This window comes from Apodemus sylvaticus, chromosome 21 (genome assembly GCF_947179515.1).
Source record: "Apodemus sylvaticus chromosome 21, mApoSyl1.1, whole genome shotgun sequence".
Lineage (NCBI taxonomy): Eukaryota > Metazoa > Chordata > Mammalia > Rodentia > Muridae > Apodemus > Apodemus sylvaticus.
The window spans coordinates 21,497,918-21,516,957 of record NC_067492.1 but is presented as its reverse complement, the minus strand read 5'-3'; the positions used below and the strand labels follow the sequence as shown (position 1 = coordinate 21,516,957).

At 40.0% G+C, this 19,040-nt stretch overlaps 1 long non-coding RNA gene across 1 annotated transcript in view; it reads left to right on the top strand.

Annotated features, from left to right (window-relative positions):
* LOC127672034 (uncharacterized) overlaps positions 1–19,040 on the top strand; it is a 665,744-nt gene that overhangs the window by 126,192 nt on the left and 520,512 nt on the right. Inside the window, exon 2 of the long non-coding RNA XR_007974819.1 lies at positions 14,074–14,141. This is a non-coding gene — a long non-coding RNA (uncharacterized LOC127672034). The remainder of the gene's footprint in view (positions 1–14,073; positions 14,142–19,040) is intronic.

Here is a 19,040-nt window from a genome sequence, read left to right as displayed (position 1 = left end):
GACGGTCCCCACAGCACGCTGCCTTCTCCCTGTTGGCTCTATTGTCATTGGGATCTGGCTGCTACTTGTACAGGTGGGAAAACTCAGACTGAGGGCGTTGCATTACCACCTATTGGCCTTAAGGAGCCGATGATGACAAGTTTAAGGGCACCATGACAGGCCTCCAGTCGTCTGCTCTCTGCTCCTGATTTTCCTGGGGTTTGTTTGGTTGCTTACTTTGTTTCGTTTCCGAAGTCCTGGAAGGAAGGAGTCAGCTGTGCCCGCCCTTTCACCACATTTTTGACACTTCCTAGGCAGTCCAAAGCTACAGACCTCTCCTCCTGGCTGTGCCAATGCTGCCGGTGAACTATGCTCTAGCCTCAGCCCCAGGGAGCTCCTCCTCTTCCGTACATCCGATCATTTAAGCCTGATCTAGGTGTCCGGCCTGCCTTGTTCATTTGCAGTCATCGACCCCTAAATCTTCCCTTCACCTATATGAACGGAAAGGGTGGGGTTTTTATCATCTGCAGCACCAATACGCGGTCTAAGCTCAGCACAAGGTGCTGTTAGGCGGAGTGATACTCTCGGCATCCCGGATTTTGGAAAACGAGACATTCCATTCCTTCCTCATTGTGGTTTGAAGACTCCAGAGATGCATTTCACACGGTACAAAACACCAGCAGAACATGTATGGATTGCAATATTGTTTCATTAAAAACCCTTTGGCGTCTTTGCCTCACTTCTCTTGATAGGCGAGGTGATAAGAAGCCTCTTCGTACCTAAGCTTGCTTGCTTTTTTTTCCCCATCGCTTAGACTCCAACTTCAGAATATTTTCAATATCTGCAACATTATCTTTTGAATAATAATTACCTCTTATATTAAATTATAAGACAGCAGGATTCAGGATTAGATCTCTCCATATTATTCTAGTGAAGGAAATTATGACAGGGGTCATTTTTTAGAATTATGGATCAGGGTAAAAGGTCCCAGGCAGCATTAGAAGGCAAAGGCGTTTATAATTAAATTGTAATTTAGGCCCGTGATTTATCGTTTTCTCAATGAAAAATTTGGTGCTGCCGAGAGATCCTAAGAGGAACTTTAGTGAGATACAACTTAATGAAATAATAAAAAGAAAAATTATTCTGGAATAGATTGCATTATAGAGCAGTACAATCGCAGCCTGCCTTCTGCAGGCTCGACCATGATCCATCCTGCATTTCAGGGGGTTTTCATTGTAACCAGAATTTTCTTTTGAGGCTAAGGCAAGACATAGGAATTTTGAGTTTGATATGAAAAACACTATTGTAGACTGGAGAAATACAATCCCAAACTTTGATTTGCTATAATTTTTTGCATGTCCATGTACATAGTTGCAAACATTTGCCAATTTGCTAAAAGCTGCCCAACTTGAAGAGATGCTGCCAGGCTAATGGCTATAATAAAATTTGATTGATTTGTTTTAAAATAATAGGTGATTTCTTATGCCGTGTTTATCATTGAGGCTTAAGTCCATGAAGGTGGACCTCTGGTATTTTTATTATTATTATTTTCCTTTGTGCCTAAGCTTCTGAGTCTCCCGAGGGTGTTTCTGTATGAATACACAGCCACAGATATATGAATATACAAAACCAGAAAGGCGAGTGCAGAGAATGAATTGTTTAAATTTTATGACATAAAAAAGTAATAGCAGAATTAAAAGAACAAGAACAGACTGCTTGTCTTTAAGGGGGAAAGGGGCTTTTTATAAGCTTTCAGTATGAAGTCAGCGGTTTTATAAAACTAATTTTGACCAAAGATTTGTTTCATGATAAGTCCAATTCAGTGGGTGTTTTGAACAGAGAGATTAAACAGTTGAGTTATTAAAAAAGGAGTACATCTTGTACTGGTGATAAGATTCTTGCGTTTATTGTAATTCAAATTGTTCACTTATTGTTATGTTTTAATTGAATCCCCAGAACCTTGATTGCTTTAATGAGCATGGTGCTAGTTCTTTAAAAATAATCAAGCTAATAAACTTTTAATGGCATGTGTTTTAAATAATTGATTGGAAGTGAAATAAATATCTGTTTATCTAGTCGTCTCTAGCAGCTTTCTTACTAAACACCTAATCTATGAAGTGTGTGTGTGTGTGTGTGTGTGTGTGTGTGTGTATGTGTGTGTGTATGTGTGTGTGTATGTGTGTGTATGTGGGTATGTGTGTATGTTACGTGAGGTGCATGTGTGTGTATGTCTGTGTGTGTTTAAACTGAAGTGTGTGTTTACATGACACATTTGAAGTATATTAAGAAAACATGTGTTTCAGATTTCCTCTTAAGTTTTCCTCAGGAGTAGACATTGGTAGTATACACCAAATAACGATCAGATGTATGAGAAATTATCTAAATGTACAGGTACAGAAAAGTTCCTTATGCTTCTCAAGTTTCCTTGACATTGTGTATGTCTCTGATTTCATAAGCACCTGGCTGACTTTGGAGAACTAAAGGGGCCTCTGTTTTCAAGAAAACAGACTTTTCTTTTTAAGAAAAGTCCTCATTTGCTCAAGGCTGGCTTTGAGCTCACTGAAGATAACATTAACTTTCTGAACTTCTCAAGGCTTGGTCCTCTGTGTCCAGGGTATATGGTGCTAGAGATGGACTCAGGTCTTTATGGATGCTAGGCAAGCGCTCTACCAATGGAGGAACTTCCGTAGCCTAGGTGACTTCTTTACTAATATTTAATCCATGATATTTAACAATGTCCTTTTGAGTAACATTTCTATAATAACCCAAGACTTTTTATTCTGTTTTTTTTTTTCTTCGTAACTTTCCAAGTTCAGACATGATGAATGTGGTATGGTGGCCCTGGCACTGTTTTCTGGCTGACTCAGCAGTGGTTAAAAGCACAAGCTAGTAGCATGGCCTTCTCAGATGGTTTAACTAACTTTCATTTGTAAAAATTGGAAGAGAAAAAAAAAAAACATTGTTTACCTCCCAGGACTACTCGTCACATGCAAGAAGCTAACGATATATCATGCTTTGTACAGTGTTGGGTAGACAGTAAGTACTTCATATGTGCTTTTCTGTGTTTGTTTACATGTAGCATGACTGATTTCCCTGGACATATTTTGACAAAACTCTTATATTGAGGGCCAATAGTAATGATGATAATGGTGATGGTGATATAATCCTTGGCTATTGTTACATTTTGCCCTAAGTGAATGACTAATTCTGAAGGGAGCCCATATAATGTTGTTCTTTCATGTATGTGAAATCTGTTAATTTCTCATTCTCTCTTGGACTCTCACATTTTCCCCTTTTTCTTTTCAAATAATTGAGACTTAAGAGAAATGGCTATGTTTCGGAAATTCTCATCTTTTCTTCCACTGTTCCTCCTCCTCCTCCTTCTCCTTCATTTTCTTTCCCCCTCTCCCTTTCACCCCTCTCTCCCTAGCTTTATCCCCCTCTCCCTGCCCCCATTCAGCCAACATTGATGAGATTAAGTGGAGCAAGATTAAGTCATCCTTGTGACTAAAGAGCTGCCCTAAACTCCACATTGCATTTAATTCATCATATGTCATTGTTTTCAGTCTGTCTTTAATGTCTGTGACCTTTACAGTTTTGAATAGTACAGGTTGGTTAGTTTATGGAACGGTCCTTTGTTGTTGTTGTTGTTTTTTTTTTTTTTTTTGGTTTTGTTTTGTTTTGTTTTCCTGAGGATATCAAGATTAAATGATTTGGCAAGTATCCAAAGAGGCTGCACCTTTTTCATGCCACCGTGTTATGATCTGTGTGTTTTATTCCTGGCGACATTACCTTAGGAAGGTGGCCACAGGTTTTCTCTGCTGAACAGTTGCTAGTTTTCCCTTGCTGGCATAAAGATGAACTTTCTGGAGATGAAGTAGATCTCCTGCTTCTTTGCAGCTTTTCATCTACCAATTTTAACTTCCATCAGTCAGTCCTTCAGAACCAGCTCTTGCTGTGAAAATCTAAGAGCATTTTTTTTTTTACCCATTCTTCACTCAGATTATTCTTAATTATCAACTGACAACCTAAAGTCAGCTGAGAGTGGAGTTTCAGTCAAGAGCTTATCAATGGGCAAGGACGTGTCTATGGGGGATTGTCTTGAGAGTTAATTGATGTGGGAGGGCTCAGCCCACTATGGGCAGCACCATTCCCTAGGCACATGTTCCCGGGCTATGTAACAAAGTTAGATGACCATGAGCCTGCAGGTCAGTAGACAGTGATCTCTAGGATTTCTGCTTCAAGCTCCTGCTTGATTTCCTACCTTGACTTCCACTAGTGGTGAACTATGACCTGGATGTATAAGCAAAAAAAACCAAACCAAAACAAACAAAACAAAACAAACAAACAAACAAAAAACCTCCTCCACAAGTTGATTTCAGCGTGAATGTTGTATCATAGTAGCAGAAAAGAACATAGAATATCCTTATTTATTCTACATTTAATAATTACACCTAAGAGCTACCTGTCCTCCAAACGTAGTTTTTCCCCAAATGACTTTCCAAATTAAGAATAGTTAAGACTTTTCTCTTTCCATTCTACATTTTTTTCTTATTTTCCCACCTATATTAATTCTCAAATATATCCCCCTTTGATGGTCTATACATACAATTATTATAATTACTTGCTACATGCTAGATATAACAGTTACTATTGATTGCCATGTAATTTAAGTTTGACATTGTTTGTGCCTTTCTTCCAACCTCAGAATCTTTGTTAGAGCCAAGTGTGGGGGTTCAAGCCGGTAATCCTATGGAAGCTGGGACTTGAGGGTCACAGTGATTGCCAGCCAGCCTGGGCTACATTGAATCCCTGTTCCAAAATTATCTCTCTATCTCTATCTCTATCTAATCTCTGTCTGTATCTCTAGCTAATTTATATCTAACTAGAGGAAGACATTTGACTGCCAATTGCTCTGTTGACACATTGACACCTCTGGTTGACACCACATACAAAGACAGGCCAAGACAGCAATGACTGCAGCTAAGCCACACCTGCATCCCACTCCTGTTGATGTAGCTTAACAACCAAATCTTATGAGGCACTTTCCAGGCTTAATAGGTAGGTGATGGTGTTTCTACGCAGAATTCTTCATAGAACAGCCTGTTTTCTTGGCTAATGTCTGTCTCAACAGCCTCCAGAAGTGGCAAATGTCACAATATCTGCTTCAGGAAGAATCACAAGCACTATTTATTAAGCAGCCTCTGTAAATTGAAAGCCACATTGGTCACCATGGCAACCCTGGAATGCTTTGTCACCCATATCTTATAGGTACCCATGTCTCTATGCTGAACATTGCAGTGAACAGCTGTAATCCATAGTGATTGGGTTTGGGCTGGCTGAATGTTTAACATGACTGTGTATAACAAGCCAGACTTGCCACAGTCTTGTTGTCACTAGACATAGCCCTTATCCAATGACCAATGAAAGGTTCAGAGATGTACCTCATTTTCCCTTGTTTGAACTAATGTTACCTCCAACATTCTTAGCATGTTCCAGCCACAATTTTTTATTTATTCAGAAGTCTGTAAATGAACCATTTTTATTATCATCATAGTCCAAAGATTTTCTTTTTGGGGTGAACAGACTCCTGCAAGGCAAAAAAAAAAAAGTAAGAGAAGCTGGGGTGTGAGGACATTTTCCGTAATCAAAGTTCATATTCTCTGCATGGAGACTCAAAAGACCCAAGGATGCTTTTCCCTCTGCATGTGAAGTGTTGACACAGATACTTTATAATTCCTCCTCCTCTTCCTTATCCTCTGCCTTATCTTTTTCCTTCTTCCTTCCTTCTTCCTTCTTTCTTCCTTTCTTCCTTCCTCCTTCCTTCCTTTTTTCCTTCTCTTCCTCTACTTACTTACTTCCTCCTTCCTTCTCTTCCTTCTTCCTTCCTTCCTCCTTCTCTTCCTTCCTTCTTCCTTCCTTCCTCCTTCCTTCCTTTTTTCTTCTCTTTCTCTACTTCCTTCTTTCCTCCTTCCTTCTTTTCCTTCCTTCCTTCCTCCTCTTCCTTCCTTCTTCCTTTCTTCCCTCTTTCCTTCTCTTCCTCCTTCTCCCTCCCCACATTCTTCTCACTGGGAATTGTCTGCTGGGTTATTTTGATATCCTGTCTTATTAATTACTTCCATGAGAGCTTTGATGAGAGCTGAGGAGCAGGTAGAAGGCACCCAAGGGTCTAAGAAAACAGACATTGTAGAGTCAGAAGTAGGAAAGAAAATCATGACCTAATTAAGGACCGGTTGTGACCTGGGTCCTGGAAGAAGGGACTAGGTGGATCATCCCTATTTTGGAGGTAAAAAGAAGCCAGTATGGGAATCAGAGATGCATATAAAGTTACAATCCTGCTAATAAGTCAAATGAGGCTTAGACTTCAACTGTAACTCTGTCTTTCCTGCTCTCTTGCTCTTCTACAAAGACAAAAGCCAGAAAACTAGGCCTTGAAGCCTAGATGTTGTGTGTTTTGGGGACAGAGACTCATTTGATCTCATAGAACCTGTTCTCTCAACTCGAGGATGGGAAATAACAGGGTGATAGGAAATAAATAGGTTGCTTAAAAAAAACTATTAAATATTAATGCCAGCCAGTTAGGTGTATTGAGGATATTATTTTCAAGCACAAAAGCAGTAGTATGCAAAATTTATTTAAAAGCACTTCTGACAACTATTCACTGATTAACCAACACACTGGAGACAGTAGGAGTAGATCTGCTTTGAGCATCTGGTTCCTGCACTTCCACACATAAATAGCTTTGTAGTCAAGAGACAAAGCCAAGCATGGGGAGCTTTGTCTCACCCCTCACATAAAGACCACAGGGATGGAGAGCAGAACAGCCCTGCGCTGACCTCTGTCCATCCCAGGTAGGCGATCTCTGTATGTTGGTGGGTTTTTTTTTTTTGTTTTGTTTTTTAAAATTAGATATTTGCTCTATTTACATTTCAAATGTCAACCCCTTTCCACATTACCCCACTGAAAGCCCCCTATCCCATCCCCCATCTCCCAGCTCACCCCCACCTCCCAATTTCCTGACTTGCATTTCCCTATTCTGGGGAATTGAGCCTTCACAAGACCAATGGCCTCTCCTCTCACTGATGTCTGAAATAGTCATCTTCTGCTACATATGTAATTGGAGCTGTGGGACCCTCCATGTATACTCTTTGGTTGGTGGTTTAGTCCCTGGGAGCCCTGGAGGTACTGGTTAGTATGCTGCATACCTCTTCAGCTCCTTGGGTCCTCTCTCTAACTGCTCCATTGGGGACCCTATTCTCATTCTATTGGTTGGCTGTGAGCCATGGGTGTTTTGATCCACTTTCCAATAAGGTTCAAAGTATCCACACTTTGGTTTCTAAGTCTTATGGATGGAAGATGAACATTTGTTTTTGTGTATTGTAACTGGAATCTTAATTGAAGGGAGGGGGTGACCATCTACACCAACATACAGAGATCGCCTATATGGGATGGACAGAGGTCAGTGCAGGGCTGTTCTGCTCTCCATCCCTGTGGTCTTTATGAGAAGAAAAGGAGTTGGCTTTGATCTCACTCTCAATGGTGCAGGATGTCACTTGGTCCATATTCTTGCTTGTCATCTTGCCTGCTATGGTGCTGAGGACTGCTTAGCAGGACTTCTGGATGAAGCCTAAACCAAAATATCTTAAAAAGCGCTAATCCAAAGTGAATCTTCTATAAATAATAAACACCACATTGACTCCACTTACTTCTATTAATCCCCAAATAGGTCAGGCACATTGTTTAAAAATGCAAGCATCACAATAAGGCACATTCCCCAGATGCAGAGTTTGATGTGTGCGCGCAGATTTTCTGGACACACTACGGGAAAAAGTAGCCCACACCTCTACTTCTGTACTTAAAATATTTATATATTATCTCTGAAAAGTGCTACTTCTGAAATGCAATTTATTATAAGCTGATGGAGCTCAAGGGCTCTCTGTCCTCTGAGAAGCCCTTCTTATTCCGTGACTGCTGAGTAGTTCATGCTAACTTTACTTTCTCAGGCCCGCAGCGTCCTCGAGAGGATTGAGGCCCTGCTAAATTTCTCCCAGCCTCTTGCTGGGCAGCTCTGCTCTCATCCCTGGTCCTCTTTTGCTTCTTTGGTGGGTCTAATTTCACGTGCTGGGGTATCCCATTGTTTGCTAGCCAAAATAAAATGGCGGAGTTCAAAACTCTTTACACAATTCAAAATGCCACACCCCCATCCCACCCTCAATCTGGAGTTTAGCCGCTCTTCCTTTCTGCTCAAGTCCAATGTTAACTTTCATGCCAAGAATAATTAGACAATTATGTGTTGACACTTTGTATGCGAAATGTCATTTTTTCCTCGATGCCCCCACCCCTGAAAGTCAGATGAGGCATGTATGTGCTTAGAGCCAAGTATATCTACTTGGATAAAGACACCAGAGTACAACTCCACTGAGGAATGATGGTAATTACTTTTTCTGAGTAATTAATAAATCTATGCAGGTTACCTCCATTACTGTGTTTAAACCTCCTGACCCTTAAAAACTAGTTACTTCCTTTATATTGGCTTGCATTCCCTCCTGTTTCCTCCCCAGTCCCTAGAAAGGCTATAATTAAGAATGAAATAGTAGTTGTGTAGTTGGGACTGAGTGCACATCTGGCTGGATCCATTCAAATAAAAGAGATATAAGATAGTTTGCAGGCTGGTTTCTAGAGTGCCTTCATTTGTTTTCCATATGAAGTTTGCACTAGTTCTTTAATAAAAAAAGAAAAACCTTTAAGATCCCAGAGAGCATCCTTCCTCCTGTCTCCACCCTTACCTTCCCCACACTATCTTCTGATACCATCTGTCTGTCATGGATGAGTCTCTAACTCCAGGTTTCACCCAAAGAGGGGGATTCATTTATACTCTGGGAGGGAGATGTAGCCAATCATTTGTGGATATAATTCATGGATACCAGAATCCTGGAGAAGGATCACAGGCAAAGAGACTTAGGGCAGGCAATAGGAAAAGGCTGATCAGAAAAAGGTGTCCCGTGCTGTCACAGGGAGATACCAAGTCATTTGTTTATAATCTCCTCTTCTGGGTAGATCTGAAATGCTGGTGAGGCAGGGTATTTCTCACCACTGACCCTCAAATCTTCAAATCCTTATATGTAATAGATATTTGCTCTCTCGTTCCAGTACTTCAGATTGAACTTTAGATATTGCATGTGCTAAGCAGATTCTTTACCACTGCAACACCTCCTTGGGTGGTATAAAAGATATTCCTTGACTACTTTTTGTATGACTCATCAATGGGTCAGCAGCTCAAAAGAAAAAAAAAGAAGAAAAGAAAAAAAAAAGAAAAGAAAAAGAAAAAAGCAAATAACCTACTACATGGCCCATATGCCACAAATCTTGGGAGTCAGTTTCCTAAAGTATTAGAGAAGGTGCCTTTTGGAGCCATCCTGTCTGGGTCAGATGTTGATTCCACCACAATCTGGGTGTATTGTTTTGGAAGCTTACAGAATCATTCTAAGTGTTGTGCAAAGATAAGAATATTAACAGAACCCTCCCCATATAGTTATAAAGATTCCAGGTGATTATTAGGCACCAGAGTGGATGCATAATAGACAATAAATCTCCCCGGTTTTACTCAACTTCTCTGACTATTCAATGGCAGAGCCAGAATTTGAATCCATGCTTGTCCCAGTCTAGACCCCATGCAGCTTCAAGACCTCAACACTGCAGGTGAATTTCTTTCACAGACAGAAGTAGTTAGAACTCTCGGAGTTCCATTGGCCAGCGTTTTAATGCACTCCAATACTCGCTTCTTAGCCATTCTCAGGGCTTTGAAAAGCCATAGTTGTAGGTGAAGAGTGAGGGGCTTCTCTGGAGTGGCGATTTCCCAGAACCTTTGGTCTGATTCCTAGCCGACAGCAGGTGACCACGGCAGCTGGTCTCCTTGCTTTGTTTAAGGCACACCCGTTTCTACTGAAGCTGTCATCCTTCATGGGACCGAAACAGCAGAACACATTGCAGCTTGGTTTTGATAACCCAGACAGCCTGTGCCACCTGTGTCAGAGAGCACACGGACAGTTTTTCATCTCTCTGGGTATGGATGAGTGTTATGTTTATAATGTGCTGCCTCATTCAGGGATTGGGAATTGGTCTGTGTGTCATAGACTGTTGACGCATTGTTGAATAAATGATGCATATTCAAACCCCAGAAGCCAGGAAGAAGACAATCACTTAATTTGCCTATCAATCTTGTGTGTGTGTGTGTGTGTGTGTATGTGTGTGTGTGTGTACATTGTCATGTGCGTGTCCCTCTGTGCACAGTTATGAACTTGTATGTGAAAACCAGAAGCTGATGTTGGGTTTCTTCCTCAATTGCTTTATGTATATGTATGGAGGGGGGACTCCACAAGAAGACAAGAGAATCAAATAGGTTGGACCCATGTGGGTTCCAGAGACTGAACCACGAACTAAAGAGCAGACCTGAGCTGGACCTAAGCCCCAACCCCCATACGTATACAGCAGATGTGCAGCTCAGCCTTCATGATGGTCCCCAACAGCTGGAGCAGGGGCTGTCCCTGACTCTGCTGCCTACTTGTGGATTCTGTTTCTCCAACTGGACTGCTTTGTCTGGCCTCGGTGGGGGAGGATGCTCATAGTACTGCAGTGGTACTGAGGTGCCACCCATGGAAGCCTCCCCCTTCTCAGAGGAGAGAGAGGAAAGGGATTGTGATCAGGATGTAAAGTGAACCAAGAAAGGAAGAAAGAAAGGAAGAAAGAGAGAGAGATAGTATATAGATAATATATAGATGGATGATAGATAGATAGTAGATAGATAGTATCGTTATGTGATAATATGGGTTACTGGATATTATGGGTTAATAGGTAGATCTACCTATCAATCATCTATCTATATATTATCTATCTACTCTCTATCATCTATCTATCTACCATCTACTTATCATCTACTATCTATCTATCATCTATTATCTACCTAATATCCATCTATAATCTATTATCTATCTATCTATCTATCATCTATTATCTACCTAATATCCATCTATAATCTATTATCTATCTATCTATCTATCTATCTATCTATTATCTATTTTATATGTGTATGCATTCATGTGTCCTAGTTCATGAATGGAGGTCAAAAGACAATTTGTAGAAGTTGATTCTCTTATTCTACCATGTGGGCCTGGGGAATTGAACTCAAGTCCTCAGATTTGGTGGCAAACACCTTGACCTGCTGAGTGACCTTATCAGTTCCCATATAGTCATCTCTTTTAATTGTTCTGGGAGATTATTCCATACTTAATGAGTTAACAGGTAAATACAACTGAAATTTATCATCTTTAATTTCTATAGGTAGGTCTTGCTTGGCTAATCATGATGTGGTAGTGGTGTGATCTTCTCTGTGGACTGTAAGAATTATTTTTCTTATTTAATATGACTTCTCTGGGTATCAGTGTTCCTTGACCCATGCATCCTAGATCTTCAGTGCAGGTTGGTTCAGTCTCTGATGAGTCCAATTCTGCTTTTCATTCTTCTTCTCTCCTTATCACTGTAAAAGAACTATTGTGTTTATAGCACCCACTTCGGTAACCTGAGATAATGTCGTCAGCTGTCGACTCCCCTTTGCAATGGAACTAAAATATTCTCAAGAGTCGGTATTAGATGTCTGACACTATCCAACAGGCAATTTACTCTCTTTATTTTGACCTCTAGGATGCCCACGGGCATCAAGTAACTGGGCCAACTTTCATTTTATTCTCTGAACATTTTTCTTTTGTCCCTCTATTCTAAGTCATGTTGTCCTATGTGCCCATATGTATGTTAGCAATACTGAAAATTAATATAAAGAATCAATTGTTGGTGAACTTCCAGAACATGGGTCAGTAAATGACAGTCCACAAGCTAATCCAGGCTCCCTTCCTGCTTTTGTAGGTAAAGGTCTGTTGGAACAAAGCTACTGCTTTATCACTGTGAAAGTCCAGTTGAGTTAGTGTTGTAAGTAGCCCTTGGTCTAGTCACTCTGGGGGTGGGGGTCAGTGTATACCATTGTTTCCTCTTTTTACGTCTTCTATGTTGATGGTTCCTTTAGCATTCTTGGAAAACATTGCACAGTTACTTCCTTTGTTTCTTGCAGATTCTGATTGGATTTATGGATTGTAAGATTCCCCAGGGCCTTTGTGACATGTGGACTTATCAAATCAAGTTGTAGTTACATATTCACAGACGGTTCTCTTGAGGCATGAGGCTCTGAAGAGACTGTTCATCAGGGATCCCTCGCCATACCCTAGCACCCTAGTCTGCCTGACCCCACAGCTTAATCCTTAGAGGCCCCAAAGGGAAGTAAGTGGCCTCTGAACTAGTTTAGCATTCTATAAGAGGCATGATGCTGTGGCACTCACCCATAATTCACATTGAGTGTGGTTTTAAAGTACAGCAGCAATACTTTAATGAACAGCATTTATTTACTAGACAAAAATATAATGAAAGACACCTGTGTGTGCATGCATGCCAGGAGTCTCTGGTGTGTATAGTCTGTCTTTGAAAAAATAATCTTGCAGTTGTCATTTACCTTTTCTTGAAGCAGTGTAAGTTGGCGGGCTGTATAAATAATGGCATTCCTTGTGACTATTCCAAGGGAAGTGGAGTTGAATTTTCTTCTAAGAGACTACTATGTTTTACATAATCATTCTTCAAAGCACCTTTCCTGGGGCCTAATGCATAAAAATACCTTGACTTTGGAGTGTGGTTTATACACATAGGGAGGATTAGATATTGAGTCTGGAGACCGGGATCAGTTACCTGTCTAAGATACTTCCTATCTTAGAGAACTTAGATTGAGTGACACTAGGTTTAGCTCATAGGAAGAGTGTTCTTTCTCATCTTGAAAGTGGCTTAGAGACATCATCCGCGGCCACCACCAAACTCGGTCAAGACTCTTGTGTCTTCTGAATTCAGTTCTATCCTCTATTTCTGTCTCTTTCCCCTTAGTTTTGGTCCTTCTCAGGCCCTGTAACCTCCATCTCTCTCTATTTCCAGTCGCTGTAATTGTGGTGATACAGTTAAGGTGAGGTATATGCTTGACGTTCATAATTGACTCTGCACATCTCCTCTTGCTTTGGCTTGAAAGGACAACTAGATCAGCATTTCCCAGTGTCTAGAACAGTTGCCCTTCCCTTCCATCCTCTGTTCATTGCATGCCCATTATAGCCTATAGTATAGTAAGAATAGCATGTGCCCCTGAAAATACTTTGACACCCTTTGAGTATCTCAACTTTCATTTCTGCACTTACAGATCAATCATGACTAAGTAGATTGTTCTCCCCATAAGACTAAATTGTGATCAGTTCTTACACTGGCCAGAATTACTGATTTTTTCCTAAATAATTTGGGCTTGTCCTATTCTTGTTATATTCTGGACTTTGGATTTCCTTCTTTGCAACTCTGTTTTTTTCTCCTCTGCCTGATACTGCTTCCCCAGTGCTGTTGGTAAGAGAGGGGGGTGTGGTTCTGGTTTCTATACAGCTGCTAATACATTTATCTCTGTATCAGCATTAAGTACACAATTAGGTATTTCTGTGACTTACACATATAGCAATGGCATACTAAAATCCACCCCCTTTGCCAACACATGGCCTAAGGTTTGCCTTTTTATCCTGTGTGTGTGTGTGTGTATTTTTACCATGTGAAGAAAATTCCTTTTATTTTCTTTCCTACATGGAAGCCAGTAGGAAAAAAAAATCACAAAATCCCTCCCATCCTTTCTCAGATTGTATTTAATGATGAATCAAAATGTATCCATGACGAGACACTTATTATTTAATGAGAGTATGCATCATATACCATCTTCCTTCCCTTCCTTGGGAAGAAAGGGCATTGGCTTTTCCCTGAAACTGGAGGACTTGCTGCCACCTTAATGTGGCGTATTGTGTGTTTGTTACACCCATCTCACCCATGGCTTTGAAGATTTCTGACAATGGTCTATAACCTCAGATATGCTAAGTGTGTGTGTGTGTATGTGTGTGCACACTCTCAACTTCTACAGGTGATTTTGATTCCTATTTTGTAGATTTTTTTCCTTAACCCTAACTTTTTTTTTTTTCATATTTACAGGCTTCTTGATTTTTTTGAACTCTTCTGAGACCAAAAGAAAAATAAATCAAAGAAGACCTCTGACCTTGGTATGTAGACACATCCCAGTTGGGGTGTCCCAGAAATGATCCAGGGTGTCTCCTCTGAGTGCTTTGTTTTATCCAAAGTTCAAGATTGCTTGAAGCTAGAGCATGTGCTCCTGCCAGATTTCTCAGATTTTTTAGACATTGTGATTTGGGCTACAAGTGATATAAAAATGAACAACTTGAACTTTAATGGATTTGCTTTAAAAACACCTGGATCTCTCTCTCTCTCTCTCTCTCTCTCTCTCTCTCTGCTATGAAATTGACTTTAGCCACCAGACATCTATCACATAGTAAAATACTGTACCTTCTGGATAATGTTTGGTTTGGGATAAGCGAATCTAGTTGCTAAAGATTATTGCCACATGTAAATAGAAGCGACGGAAAATTTCTAAGGGAGGTGTTGAATTTTTAAGACACATGTTTGGATCATTTTGGTTTGTACTCTTGCCTGGTCTGGGTGAATGTCCACGGATGGTTTAAAGCTACATTTCTCGTTGAGATTTGGTGTAACTCTAGACATTCATGGTTCTAAATCTATAATGAAGCACAATGATAAATCCCCAGTGTAGTGATTTGGAGTGTTATTTCTGTGTCTGCAGGTAGATGAGGATATTATAGATCCACTCACCAGAAGACTGATGTGAGCTTTTCTAGATGGGAAGCAGAAAATGTTGAAATGTCAAGGTTTACTGGAGGCAGAACTTGGTTGACAGTTGCTTTTTCTGAGCCTCTTGACTACCCTAGAGGAAGACAGTGTTTATAGAATCCTTTGGACCCTGGACACATTTCACCCATCCAGCATCTTTCTTTCTAGCCTGAAAGACATGAGGCAAATTTGTACAGTGCTTTGGTATAGACTCTCCATGTTTTCAGTTGAAATGGTGGCACTTACAAAAGATCAGCAACCAGGGTCCAGTGGCAGACATAAAAGACAACTATTTTTGATGAAATGTTGAGTAGTCCAGAGGCTTGCTGTCAAAACGCCTTGATGGTACATTTTAGAAACCAGAGCTTTTTCCCATTCATAAAAAATAATTCTCTCTAGTGAGATTGTCTTATGCCTTTGACCACTCTGTTTTCATTTAGTCTAAATAGCTTTGTAAAGGAAGTGTGGCTACAAGCACAAAACAAGCTTGGACCATGGATTTGAAAAAGTTACCCACTTGACCTCAGATATTTGGCTCCTGTTGCTTGTCCCTGGACCCTGTTCATTCCGGTGGGCAGGTTAACCTTGCCTTAGACAGAGCATGGGCCTTTGTACTTCCTGAACCCCGCAAACACTTGGATTTTCTAGCAAGGAGGATTCTGGGTGTTTCTCTTTGTGTGTGCTAATGGTATGGACTGATCTTGCAGAATCATCGCAGCAAGCTGTAAATGATGTATGAAATGAAAAATTCCTGCCCAGTGCACAGAGCGAATAGATACACTTCTGTGCAATCACGGCAGTGCTGAGCTATTCATTTTAATATTTCCTTCAGACATACAGTCATTTTTTTTGGTGACTCACATTCATATGCTTGCTATTGGCGCACTGCTCAGACTTCCTTTATATATGGTCCCAATGAATTTCAGTGCTGTATACGCATATGTGAATGAATATATACTGCACGGCAGAGGGACCAGCCTTTCAAAAATATTTCAAATAAAGACAACATCAGCACTTTCGTTTTTTGAAAAATGGTGAAAATAATGAAAAATCCAAATAGCAAAAGTAGAAATGATTTAATTCCATGTTGGGAAAATGCCTTTGTTAACATTCGGTATCTGTCCTTGAAGGCATTTCTCCCCCTGTGACTAGATAATGCTCTTCTTCTTTTTTTTTAATCCTGTAGATGTACTTTGTAAAATTTTATTCTCAATTACTGATAGGGCTTGCATTTTCCCATGCTTTTCTACACTGTAACTTTCAATCATCATACATTGTCCAATTATATGAGCATAGCACACAGTTTTACTGACTTTATTGTTGGCTAGTGTATATTTATTTTTCCTAGTCTTGCTAATATAAATATTTTGTCTCAGTACTGTCGTGTTCACGTGCCAAAAGCAATTTTGCTGTTTATTTCTGTTAAGCCAAACTTGATTCAGATTTCTCTTTCAGTATTTCCTGACAATTGTATTTGTTTTTCCATGTTGGATTTTGATGATGACTGCATCATAATTATAAATTACTGGATTGGAATTGTCGTTGTGATATGAAGTCATTTCATTAGAGAAAAGTGTATAACTTCATTTACTGTATATTTCCAGCATTAATTCATCATTGCATTCTGGACTAAACCTCCCTAAGACTTATTTTACTTAGTGCTTCTGAAAATTATAGTTACCCTTGTGTAGTTCTATTTTCATTATTAATTTTCTGGTCAAGAATAACAGTGGCCTCATATTATTGACTAATAAAGACTCTTCCATCTCTCCTGAGCTCTGGAGCAGGTCAAATAGAATGGAACGACCCCTTTTCTGTAGATGGGAGAGAATTAGCGTGTGCCTCTGTCTCACTGTGAGGCAGTAAATTATTTGAAGCCTCTAATTTTCTTTCAAGATTTCAATATGTTGCTGATTTTTTTTAACCTCTGTTGGAATTAATTTCAGTAATTTATAGTCTTCTGTTGAAATATCAGTTCATCTGGAGTTTGAATTTATGAACATGGTTCCCACAACATGTGAGTTTACAAAAGTGATTTTGTACAGATAGAGTTGATTCACTTCCCTTGACCATAGATGTCACGAGTCATTAAGAAGAGTCAGCCCTCCAGATTTCTTACTTTTAACTTCTATTTTGTAGTTCCTTGCCCGGGCTCTTAAGCTGTAGACTTAATTCATTTACATTTTGTTTCTTGCTGTTTACTAATGAAAGTATGTGAAACTATCGATTTTCATTGTGGTTTTCATTTTGGTTGCTGCCGTACATTCTTCTAGGAAATAATGAAACAAGTACCCCAGAATATTAACTTGGTTGAAGACTAGACCAGCACGTCCATGCCACACATCATGTGCATCTTCTTTCCTAGTTCCAGCCTCTCCATCCTTCTTCTCCCAGGGGATGGTCACTATTGAGAGTCTTGTCCTATGGCTTCGTAGCCTTTCAAAATACTATTTAATTTGCTAGATATGCCGAATTAAGTGTTTAAGTGCCTTGAGTTTCAGGTATTCAAAGTCTCTATCAGCCTGAGTACATGACATAAGGAATTTGCACTTAAGATTATTTCTACATTTGCATCTCTACTGACACATTTGCATCCACGCTTGTCATTTTTTTTTTATGGCTACACAGTAGGCCTCTGTGTGAAGCCTTGTGCTTTTAAATTCTATTTATTAAATTGAAGCTAGTAAATTTTTATTGCATAAACATTGTTCTTTAAAATTGGTTCTCATGTAGTCCAAGCCGACCTCAAACTCAGTGAGACTGACCTTGAGCTTCTGATTCTCCTGCCTTCCTAGGGTACACTGTTATGCCGGGTTGTTGCAGTGCTAGGGATGATGGCACCTATGATTTTAGGTATGCTGAGCCCTACCATATGAGCTTCATTCTCAGGCCCCTCACTCCCTAAGGTTGCTTTTAATATTGTATGCTCTTTGGAGTATTCTTGCATACGGATTTCTTTAGCTTATATAGGAATCCTGCTTCCATCAAAATGGGACGTGCAGAAGACGAGGCTACCTCACAGCACTCCTTGTTGTGTCTCCGATATTTAGTGTTGATCAGTTCTGTCGTGTGCCCCTCCGGCCTTTTTGATTCAATAGCATCGAATCCTTTCTTATTTTACTGTGCTTGTTTCATCCTCTTGATTGCTTTCTTTATGTGTTACTTTGGATAAGGTTTTGCAACGAAGCCCAGGCTGGCCTGAAACTCAGGCTTGCCCCCACCTTCTGGCCCTAGGCTAACGGTTATGGACTGTCCATCTGGGCTCACGGTATCGATTTTTCTATTTTACTATTCCCTGCCATCACCTCTTCGTTGACATGATTTCTGTGTTTGGAAGGGTAGGTATAATTTGGCCAACTGAAGAGCATTCAGAGGCTTAAATATTTGCCAGACATAAAGCATTCTTGATAGTATTCATGGGAATGTAGGAAATGCTGTTTCAATGTGTGTTTTAAAACTGCCTCTCATCCTCTTCGGCACCCTGAAGTTCAGAAATGTCAACATAGAACTCTTTAAAGCTTAAGGTCATTTTATTTCATTCAAGGGTGACTGACAATATTTGAGGTCTTCTGTCTGTCTCTCCAGCTCATTACATTTCTCTTGTCCTTGGAATGTTCTAGTCCCTTCTTTCCCTCTGGTTCTTGATGAATTCTGTCTGTAAGGCAGAAATAAGCTTCCAAGGTATGTCATATTAGAAATTACATGTTGGGTAGTGTTTTTCTAATTGATCCGAGGGGCTACCCCAATCTTTCTTTCATGCATGACTCCATCTTTAAGCTGCCATTGATTTTGATTGGCTTCTGTTACCCATACTGCCCTTCCCGTAATTTTATCTCCTTGCTTTTAGGTTCTACCAGTTTCTCTCAGTTGATATTTCTGTCTTTGGAAAATCCGGACAGAAGACACTGTCAAATGTGCCATTTAGCTGAAGAATGGTATAGCTGCCCTTCCTTTTCCATATGTATATAATGAGAGCGATGTGTACAGGTTAATGTATATATTTATAGAGGGAACTATTACAGCTATTTTATGATATTTAAAACTAAATGCCACAGTTGTATTTTTTTTCCCCTAAGTAAGTCAAAACTTCCCTTAAAGGAAAGCTGAGCAAGGTAGTAATTTGGAACTAGTTGGCTTAACTTGAAAAGCTCCCTGGTGTCGCCAGAGCTCGCTTCGTGCTATTGCTTTCTTAGACTTCCTCATTAAAATATTGACTACTCCTTTTCTTCAGTAAATGCTAATCCCGGCTCCCATGT